This window comes from Arachis hypogaea, chromosome 14 (genome assembly GCF_003086295.3).
Source record: "Arachis hypogaea cultivar Tifrunner chromosome 14, arahy.Tifrunner.gnm2.J5K5, whole genome shotgun sequence".
NCBI lineage: Eukaryota > Viridiplantae > Streptophyta > Magnoliopsida > Fabales > Fabaceae > Arachis > Arachis hypogaea.
Window position 1 is genome coordinate 129,024,328 of NC_092049.1, and position 12,202 is coordinate 129,036,529.

Consider the following 12,202-nt stretch of genomic DNA (forward strand, 5'->3'; position numbering starts at 1 on the left):
TAAAATACATAAATTGAATAGATATAAATCTGAAAATTATAAAATTTTATTAACAATTCAAATAAATTAGTACCATAAAATTGAATTTAATGTCTATTTAAAATAATTATCGATTTTCTATTCTTCTAATTATTAATAATTTAAATAAAATAATACCCTATAACCTATTTTTTATTTTTTTTAAGTAATTACTAACATTTTATTTTTTTAATTATTTTCTTGTCTTATTTATCATTCATACTTTCCATCAAATATATTAATAAACAAATAAACTAAATTAACTACCTCAATTATACTTGGACTATATTTAACAATTTAATATAATCTTTTCAATTTGGGATTAACTACTAACCATAGAAAATAGAAAATTTAGAGTAATTTAGTATTATAAACATTAATTATGTATTGTGAAATAACCTAAAATCATAATGTAATTTATTTTTAAAGAAATAATCAAGCATTATTGTTAATTATGAAATAACCTAAAATTATAATGCATTTTATTTTAAAGAAATAATCAAACCATTAACATCAATAAATAGAAACTATTGTCAAAATATTTTGATTAAAAATATGAGGGGTTAATTACTATTCATTATTAATAATATATCGATTATATCAAAAAATAAAAATATAATTATCCGCATTTACATCATTAGAAAAATTAGCATCACAAGTAGAATTTTATAAAAAAAATAAGAGTAAAATTGCATATATATATATATATATATATATATATATATATATATTGAATTCAAAAAATAAAGATTGTTAAGTAATTATGATTTTTTTTAAATAAATAGTAAAAATGTTATAAACTATATTCTTTCATAAGTAACCTTTTTAAGTTGTACATTATGTTTGGCATCGTTTATTTATATATTATTTAAATTGACATTATTTTTATAACGATCATTTATTCTTAATAATTGTTAGAGTTTTTGTTACAATATTTATCTATAAAGAAAAAATATATATATTCTAAAAAAATTATTAAATAAATTTATTCTTTTTGTCCTATTTTCACATTAAAAAATTTTTTGTTCTGTCTTTTTTAACTATTATTATATTATTATAATTGTTAAATAATATTGAAAAAAATCTTTAAAAATAAAATAGCGATGACACTTCGAATAATTAATTCAATAGAATTAAACTTAAACGAATAAGAAGATTCAATTAATTATAAAGATAATAGTATATTTATAAATATTAATAATAAAAATAGTCTTACTAATGTAAATGACCAATACAATAATTATATAAAAAATAAATAATTACATAATTACATAATTTTTAAGATCTTATATGACTGAATTTAATGGATAAATTAAAAAATATATATACGATAATATCCTAATATTTTAGCATTAGGTAAATCATACTATAATTTTATATATCACATTATAACTTTAAGTCAACTTCTTAAACACATGAAATACACATGATAAAAGAGAATATTACAAAACAAAATTATAGTAAGATTATTTAAAAACACTGTAAAAAAGGCACATCTCTTTTGTTAATCAAAAGCTAGAAGGAAAAAAATATACGCTTAATAATGAGCAACTAAAATAGACAAAAATCTTTAAAAAATATAAAAAAAATGAAATGTATAAATAGTGATAAAAGAAATAAAAATTAAATAAATTACAAAATTGTACCCTAAACACAAGAGAAAGAAAGAGAGAAAGAGAGAAAAGAGAACGAATGAGTAAAAAACACATTATGATCTCATATAAATAGATGACATTAAAAAAAATAAACTAATTAAATTAATTCATGTATTTTGTTATCATATTTATTATTTACTAAAATAATTTGATATTTACTCGTTCCAATCAAATCAAATCAAATAATTAATATAATTAACTAAATTAATGAATTGATATAATTAATAAATTATAATTGATTTGCTTTACAAAATTAAAAGAAATAAATCGGAAAACACTCTCAGAAGCATGTCACGTCAATTCCATCATTAAGTGCATAAATCCGATTTTTATATAATAGAATAGATAAAATAGATTGTCATGCTATTTGTTATATGTAAAATTTTTTGCTTTGATATAACTTAAATAATTGTTTTAAAGATTATTTTTGAGAGAAAAAAATATTTGTTTTATCTCAGAATTTAACAAAAAATTTAGTTTGTTTATCTTCATAAGGTAAATAAATTTAAATATTCAATTTTAATTTAAATATCTTAAATAATTTGAATTTTCTTATTTAAATATGCATAGCATATTTTTACCATTTAAATACTTTTCTTATTTAATTTCCTTAAATAATTTTTTTATTATTAATTTTACATGAAAATATCATCAATTAAGTTTCTACCATTTTTTTTAGTCCCATCAGCATGAGGGGGGGGGGTTTTAATTTAAGCTATTTTTGGAAAGGGTATTTTTTAAAATATACAAAATGTGAATATTTTAAAAAATACTATAAAATTCAATAATTGAGGTGGTGGTGGATTCTGTTTGTTTGATGTTATTCGGTTGTGTTATTCTGTTTGTTTGGTGTTATTCTATTTTTATAGTGTTTTACAAAATGTGAATATTTTAATTTTGGAATTTTATATTACGATTTTATTTATTTTAATTTTCAAGTTTTTGTGTTTGACAAGAAAATATGTGATTGAATATTTTCTATTCTGTATTGAATATTTTTTATTCTGTCTCTTTTGTTGATATTATGATCTTTCTGTTCTAATATTGCTCATAGTTGTTTTATTCTGCTATGTTTATACATATACTACTATTGAGAATTTACTATTAAGTAATAACTAATTATATTTAATTGCTTATGTTGTTGTTTGTCGACATATGTTCTTCCAGTATCATAGTTTCTAAATCTGTTTGGCCATGTCTATAAAAAATAATAATAAATAATATTATGTTCATTGATATCATTATATAAATAAGGTTCATCATTAGTTTCTCTCTAAAAAAAGTAGTCAAGGTGTTCTTTTCTGAATAAATTTAGAAATTATACTTTCTGAGGAATAAATGTCTCTATTTTATATCATTGTTGGTTCTAACTTTTTTTTCTCTTCCTCCTTTCAGAAAGTTATTACAGAATCTTTTGAGCCATCACTCTTCTTCTCGCACTATATCCTTGTTCCTTCTGATGTAATTTTTCTCCTCTTCTGAAATATAATGTTTTAATTGTGCTATTTTAATCTCTTTTAGCTGATAATTCTGTTTGTTTTTAGCTAAATTCTAAGAAGCAGGAGCAGAGGATGCTACATCATCTGGTGATAGAAAAGTAGCGAAGGGTGGTCAAGCGAAGAAGAAGTCAAAGAAACGTCATGGGTGAGTACACTCCCAACTGTGATATTAGAATACTTATGTGGTATAATTTTTATTATGATTGGAAGTTGATATCCCTTAATCTTAAATTGAATGAAATCTATTGTTAATTATGTATTTGTGTCAGTAATGCTATTTTACATAGAAATTATAGACTAATATCTTTGACATTAGAAATTTGATACATGAATAATGGTTTAATTTTCTAAAAATGAATGGTTAATCTAAAGAATAGGAATAGAGAAGCTTTGATTACTCTAAGAAATCACATTAAGTACAACGTAATTTCTATGAAAGGTATATATAACACAGTACATTTATAAACTTGGTTATTCCTATTTCTTCAATTCTTATAATATCATACATTATTCTGCAACAATATTGCATTGTAAATTCATATTGATAGTGATACTATTATACTAAAACTGAAATCAAATTATAACCTATATAATCCTTCATTATGTAGCTTGTAAAATTATGATTTTTTTCACACTTTTTCTAATCTTACTCTAATATTTAATTATTGTATATCTTTCTTAACTATAATATTATTTTACTCATGGCTCTCAGTTGTTCATTATTTGTCACTAACAAAATCTAATTTCTCTAATTAATTACCATATAGAGAATTCGCAAATTTGTCTGATATTTAAATAAAAGTTATTAACTAAATATCGGATTTCTCATATATGTATTCATTTATGAATTTTTAATGTCATCATTGCAAGGGTCACATGCGGTTTTTCCCTTCCATATGCACGAGGTACAATGGTAATGAAAATGATGTATGTATCTTCAGGATGGAAAGACATAATGAACCAATGTGTTATGTTGCATTTATCTATGCAGATTTTTAGTGTAATTTCTTTTTTTTTTCCTACCAAGTATAGGAATAGTACATTCAGTAAGGGATGAAAAGCAATTAGTGTGTTTTCATTTTATAATACCCAAATCTATAAGATTTTATGGTGACACATGACATTGTTCATATAATTCTGTTAAAATTTTGATTAGTATTTTCATGAATGCAAATTTGATTTAAAATAGGAGCATTCATATATTATTATGACAAAACATTCTTTTTTTAATTTAGTTTTTCTGAAAAATAATCATAAATTATTGTATCATTAAGTTCAAATTATTTATTTTTGTGCATCCCACGGGCTCATTCTTTAGTTAAATATGAAATAATAAAAATGAGTAACAATTTGGTGCCAGGTATAGTATTGAGCAAGATTATACTGTTCCACAAAGACCTTAACTGGTGGCTTCCTTAGACCACAGGTAATCCAACTTTCTTTTTTTTTCTTTTTTTTTTTAATTTTTTTAATCTCCTTTTTTTATGAACTTTTTTAACCCTTTCTTTTATTTTCCTTTCTCTTTGAGTTTGTCTCAATTTAAATTAGGGTTGCATCTATTACTGCATTTTATGTTGCCTCAAATTGCTAACTCTTAGTATTTTGTTTTGTCTTTTATCCAATTGTCCACTCACGGATTGAATTTTTCTTAATTTATTTCATTAATAGTAAATACCTATGACTATGATCAAAGATTACATCACCATTTACCTACTGCATATATATTTTAATTTAGGAAAAGTATCGGTAACTAAGTGTGTAATCAGTCAAGAATTAAACAATTCAATTTATTATAATTATTAATAATTAATTATAAATTTTTAAATTAAAAATTTAAATAATTAAAAACTGATTAAGTAAACCTAATTAAAAATTATAAAAAACTTCTTTTTCCACATCTGTGATACAAAAATTTCGAAAATACATTAAAAAACATCTATTTAATATGAAAAAAAAAATATCATAATGCTTAACAAAAGAAATATCTATATATATTAATTTATCTTTGTTAAGACGGGTTTCGAGATTCAGTTTATTAGAGAGTTGGTAGAAATTAGTTGGATTCTAATTAGTTCTCTAGCAGAACTCTTTAATTTATTAGTGTTTATCAACCTTTTTTTTATTTTTTACACAATATCGAGTACAATAAAAAAGCATTTATAATATTTAATTATTTAAAAGCATACTTGGATAAACAATTTTGTAATTAATTCTTGATTCGATTTTTTTAACTACTGTATAAATAATCAAAGTGTTTGATACTATGAACTAGAAGAAATCAATAAAAAATTGTTTGGTAGGAATCTCAATTCTAAAACCACACAGAAAAGTCTAGGGGCCAGCAGATTTGTTAAAATTTAGCCAGTACTTATCTAGCAAAATAAAAATGAATGATTCTCCACCATTAGATGAAATCTCACACCATTAAGTACACTATTGATGGCTAATTGATGGCTACAACTCACAAAATCTGCTGGCCCCTAGCACTCCTCTAATTATAATATAGGAAGCTTTTCACCTATTTCAGTGTATTCTTTGGAATATGACTATTTTATTGTTTGTAACCAAGCAGATTTAGTATAAAAAAAATACAAATAGTCTAGATTTAAGAAAAAAAAATTTGTGGAAATTCACAAAGAAAGTGTAGTGTGGATATGCAACTGTTACATTTTTTGGACCATTTTTTTTCAAAGATAGTAGGTTATATTTTATAAATTATTGAAAAATGAAATACAAAGATGTCCAAAAGCAGGACAACATAATAAAAGGTAGGAATTTTCCAAAAACACTACACTGAAGATATTCATCTAACGGTGTGTGGTCGAAAAACAAAGAAAAATCTTAAAGAAGAAAGAATGATAAATCAAATTGAATGCAACTAAGAGCTTGCCTCATGAAGATGACGACCTAAACTGGGAGTTCTTTGAATTTCACAGAGCAACTTGACAGAGCTTGCTAGAATGGCAGACGGCATTGAAGTAGAACCTTCAAAAATCAACTGGTTGCGAGCTTTTCTGCAGTTCCAGCAAATGATGGCAAGCAATTGAGGATTATGATCAGCATTCTTCAATGGGTTAAGCATCTCTGTTGATGCAGTCCACCATATCCAAAAGTCGTTAGGATTCTGAGGGGGAAAACAATCACGAAGATAACTCTGAGAACATACATCTTTAATTCTAGAGCAATCGATCAAACAATGAGTCACTGTTTCGGTTGCTTCATGACAGCAGGGGCATATTGGTGATATAGATGGGATGCGGTGATGAATCTGAGCAAGCACTGGAAGCCAGCCATGGAGAGCTTTCCAGATAAATAGCTTAATTTTGTGAGGCAAGTTCAACTTCCATAGATCAATCTACGGCTTTTTCTGCTGCATATAATTAGGGCAAAGCTCCAGAGGCGGATGGTAAAATAAATAGCCAATTCTATAACTTGAAGCTGTATCATATTGCTTGAATTTGTTCAAATCTCATTGCAATTTGTCCCTACTCTACTGAATTTTAACTGACAAAATCCTGTTTGCAACGTCTTGGTAAAATAATTCTTGAATGAGATTCTGATTCCAATTCCTATCTTCAGTAATTAGATCTTTAACTCTTGGAACCAACTCAGAAATAGCATGTCTCTTTGGCATGTCAGAAATCATTAAAGGATACGGAGGAGGCAGCCAAGGATCCTCAAAAGTTCGGATATTCTCTCTAGTACCCACAGCCCAATTAAGACCTTTTTCAACAATCTTTCGGCCTTCCAGTATGCTCCTCCATCCCCAAGAAGGTAAGACTCCATTTTCTGCTGTTATAGCATTACCATTGCTAAAGTATTTACCTCTTAAGATTTTGGATAATAAAGAAGTAGGCTGTATTACGAGTCGCCAAAACTGTTTGCCTAAAAGCGCCAGATTTTGGATTCTGAGATCTTTAAATCCAAGGTCTCCTTCTTTTCGTGAGTGAGTCATAGTGTCCCAGCTAATCCAAGTCATCCGCCTTTCAGAACCTTTTTGTCCCCACTAAAACTGAGAAAGTAGAGAGTGAATTTCCGAAATTAAACCATCAGACAACTTGAAGCAAGACAATGTATAAATAAGAATAGCTTCTCCCACTACTTTAAGCAATACGTGTCTACCACCTGACGATAGAAGATTGCGCTTCCACCCTTAGATTCTTTTCCGAACCTTTTCTTTGATCATACTAAAATAAGCCCTTTTTGATTTAGAGACTGTAGAAGGCAAACCAAGGTATTTATTCTGAGCCCTAATATGATTAATATTCATAGAGTTAGCCAGTAGTGTACGAGTAGTGGAGGGAGTGTTGTGGCTAAAGAATACAGCAGATTTATTAAGATTTACCCTCTGGCCACTGATGCTTTCATAAGAATTCAATAAATGCAAGGATATTTGAACATGCTTCAGGATTAGCCTTACAGAATAAGATGGAATCATCAGCAAAGAGGAGGTGGTTGACCTTGGGACATCGCCTATATATCTGAAGACCCTGAATTAGTCTGTTTTGTTCTGCCTTGTGTAGCAAGAAGGAGAAACCTTCTGCACAGAAAAGAAAAAGATAGGGAGATAGATGATCTCCTTGTTGAATACCTCTATTTGGTTTGAAAAAACTATAAGGTTGTCCTTCCATAATAATAGAATAAGAAACAGTTTTCACTAATTCTCGAATCCACATGATCCACTGGGAGTCAAAACCAATCTTCTCCAATATAAACCAAAGAAAGTGCCATTCCACCCTATCATATGCCTTACTCATATCTAATTTTAGCGCCATTTCATTTTCGAGTCCCCCTTTTTTTGTTCTTCAAGTAATGCATACACTCATGAGCAATTAAGATATTATCATAGATTAATCTGCCTTTAATAAAAGCACTCTGTGTAGGGCTAATTAATCTATTCATCATACCCTGAAGTCTATGTACAAATACTTTGGAGATAATTTTGTAAAAGACTGAAGATAGGCTTATTGGTCTTACCTGAGTCATATCTTTAGCATCAGAAATCTTGGAAATAAGACAGATCTGAGTGTGGTTAAAACCCTTCAAAATTCTGCCCCCTGAAAAGAAGCTCTTAACTACTCGAAATACATCACCACTAAGTATATTTCAGAAGCTTTGAAAAAATTTTGCTGTCATACCATCGTCTCCTGGAGCACTTTGAGGATGAATGCTAAATGTTACACGTTTCACTTCCTCCATAGTCACTGGTCTTTGAAGCCTACGGTTCATGTGAGCTGTAACCTTAGGTTCAAAATCAGTAAATAGAGGTTCAGGGTTCTCATGACAAGTGGAGGAAAAGATGTCCTTGAAATAAGATTCAGCCACAGAACCAATACCAACATTTGAAGTAGCCATTTCACCATCACTGCCAGTTAGTTGCCAAATTCTATTTTTTTGGGTTCGATTTCTAAATTTCTGATGGAAGAAAGTTGTATTCTGATCACCGAATTTGAGCCATTTGACTCTAAACTTATCTTTCCAATAAGAATCCTCATTTTGCAATGCTTTTTCAAGTTTGTCCTCTATTTCTGAAATAATGTCGCCTCCATGAATTCTTGCTAAATGAAGTTCCTCTAATTCAGACTGTAGTAAATCAATCTCCACCTTCAAATTAGATCTGTGTTCTTGCTGCCATCTGACAATCTTATGCCGACAAGACTTTATTTTTTGAGCTAGGATATACATGGCTGAACCATCAATCTATTCGTGCCAAACCTCTCTAACAATCTGCCTTATTTCATCATTGGAACACCATCTTTCTTGGAATTTGAATCGACGTTTAGATCTCTCAGTTCTCGGATTAGAGTCTAAGAGAAGAGGGGAGTGATCCAAGCCTGATTCTGACAATCTAAGAACCATTGCATTGGGATAGAGTTGCTGCCAATCAACTCCTATTAGGAATCGGTCCAGTCTTTCCTGTATCAACTCATCACCCCTCCGTCTATTCGACCAAGTGAATGGTCTTCCGATCATACCAATATCAATCAGAGAATTATCATCAATAAAACTATTAAATGTTTCAATAGAAGAAGGAGATTTAGCACCCCTACCTGCTTTCTCCAATTGATTAGAAATGGTATTAAAATCACCCATTAACACAACCTTACCATCAAACTGTTGGGTGACTGAAGTTAATTCAGCAAACTGAGCCATTCTATGTTGATCATTTGAACTGAGATAAACACCTAGAACACCATAGGGATCATTAGAACCAGCTGTCAGAACTGATACCGTAATGAAGAATCTACCATGCTGTAAAATTTGAACAGTACAACCATCCCTCCATGTCATTGCCAAATCCCCTGATAATCCATCCGGATCCACAATAAACATTCCTTGAAACCACAAGATCTTAGTTTTCCTTCAACTTGTCGAGATTAATTTTTTGTTTCACAGATAAAACCAACCTCGGGGGAGTAGGATTTGCAAATCCCTTTAAGATTGTGGATTGTCAGGGGTCTCTCCAAACCCCGACAATTTCACGAGAGTAGTTTCATATTTCTTTGGCTGCCACTTGAAGGCTGGCACCCTCCACCGTCATAGCATCAGAGACAATATCATTGAGACAAATTTTCTTTGAAATATCTTCAGTACCATTACCTCCACTCCTCCGTTTGAAACCTATCACAGACTTTCTGGCAAGTTGTTTCAGGTTTGGCTTTTTGTTCTCCTTTTAAAGCTTGGATATGATGTTGTTATTGTGTTGGACATTATTCATGGGATAGGATATCTCCAATAAAGCATTAGAAGAAGAATTAGTATCAGTAGCCATACCTGTGTTTTCTGATTCACCCTCATTTTCTGCTCTAGAACCTGAATTGGCAGCAATTTTTTCATTATTCTATTTTTTCTGATCATCTTGCACACTCATTTTTGAGAAACTATCAAAAAGTCAAGCAGGTGGAGATTTTTTCTTCGGTTGAGCTGGAATAGAACCATCCTGAGGTATCTATCTTTCTTGATATTGTTTTGGGTAGAATCATCAATAAAACATTGGCATTTCTTAGATTCATGCCCCAATTTTGCACAATAAGTACAGAACACACCTATACGTTCATAGTGTACTCCAATTTCCAACATTTTCAGATTATGATCAAGCAATTTCAGTGTATCCTTCACTCTTTTATCACCGTTTAGTTCCATTTTAGCCTTCATTATGCGTGTATCTTTGCCTCTAACTTCAAATAGAGCAACATCTTCAATTTGACCAAGTCTCCCACCCAATTTTCGGCTAACCTCAAGAGTTTTGTATTGTTCAGGCAATCCCCAAAATTGTGTCCATACAGGAAAAGAAGAGATGTGATTATCCTCCATGTTTATTGACTGCTTCCATCTGCGAACATGAATAACAAAACTCTTGAATAACCAAGGTGAACCCCTCTCAATTTGAGTCACATCAGGGTCATTCTCAAAGAAAAATTGAAACTGGTTCCTAGATTTTTCGACTACTCTGAATTCTTCTGGTTTATTCCATATTGCATAAAGAGCTCCTTCCATGGTACCTACGGAAAAGATCTGATCTGAGAAAATTCTTCCGGACAGGCTCCGTGTACAAGCTTGAATTCCTTCAGAAACATCTTCATAAGCTAAAACGATCAAGTCATCCTCCTGATCTCTATCAATTATATGAGGGTTCTGAGTCTCTGATTTGTTACTCATGGTGTAGAGAAAAACAGAATTGGTATTTAATAATTTCAGAGAGAAATAAGATATATGGAATGAGTGAATTAGAAAACAGAATGAATTAAAAGAGGAATGAATTGGGAGCAAGGTTCAGAAAACCGGACCGGTCATCAAACCGCTCTAGCTACTGGTTCACTGGTTTACTGGTCCAACCGGTTTAACCGATGGTTCAACCGGAAAAACCGTTTTAAAATAAAATAATAAATAAATTATAAATAAACATCTTAAAATATAATTATAGTATAATATAAATATTAAAATAATTTTCAAATTTAAAAAACTACCTTAAATGTCATCAATCAAATTCATATACTCTTATTAATATACAAACTCAAGTTAAATAGTATAAAGAAATATCAAATATTAAATGTCAATATAAAGATTTATCAATCAGAGAAGTGGTTAATGGAAATACAAAACAATCAGAGAAGTGGTTAATGGAAATACAAAATAATCAAAATAATGCATGCTTTTTTTCTCAAGGTGTGATAGAATCTTATGGCATAGGAGAGGCCTTGACCAATTATCTTACGTTCGTGGGGGGAGTCAAGATTCTTTGATCAAGTGATCATAGACCTATGTATAGCATATTCTCAGCAGAAGTTGATCAAAGAAGCTCTAGTGGCCAAAACATTTCAGCAAAACCAGCATTCAACATTCCAAAACCAGCAAAACCAGCAACTATAAATGACCATAAGTCTCTTTATCCAAGTCAAAATAAACAACTATATTTGAACTCAACAATCAGCCTTCAGCACCAAACATTACAAAACATTAACCAATAATCACACTAAACCTCCAACCAGCAATTACAAAACAGCAACTACAAAATAGCAACAAACATTGTACATTATAAAACATTCCAAATCAGTGATGACACTAAACCTGCACCCAACAACCAGCAATTACAAAACAGCAACAAACATACAAAAGATTACAAAACATTACAAGAAAATTTGAACAAAAATTTCAGAAATTTCAGGAGCTGTGTTTTGTTTAAACTTTGAAGCAATGAAGTGCTGCTACAACTTGAATATTTGACTAAATGGATTTAATTCAATTAAAATTTCAGGAACAAAAAATAAGAATCTTCTTATAAAATTGATTTTCATTATTGGTCATAGCGGAAACAACACTCTTTCCCATCATCCTTCATTTCGTTATTATTCCGATAATGTGAAGATTACAATCAAATTAGCTCAAATTTCTTTAATAAAATGAAAATATGAGAAACATGTCGACGAAAATGAGCTGCAACCGAATAATCGAATCAAATATAATTATTATCACAAATATAGGGTATGATAAAGGATGAACTAATATTCAAATAGTCACCATCACGATTCG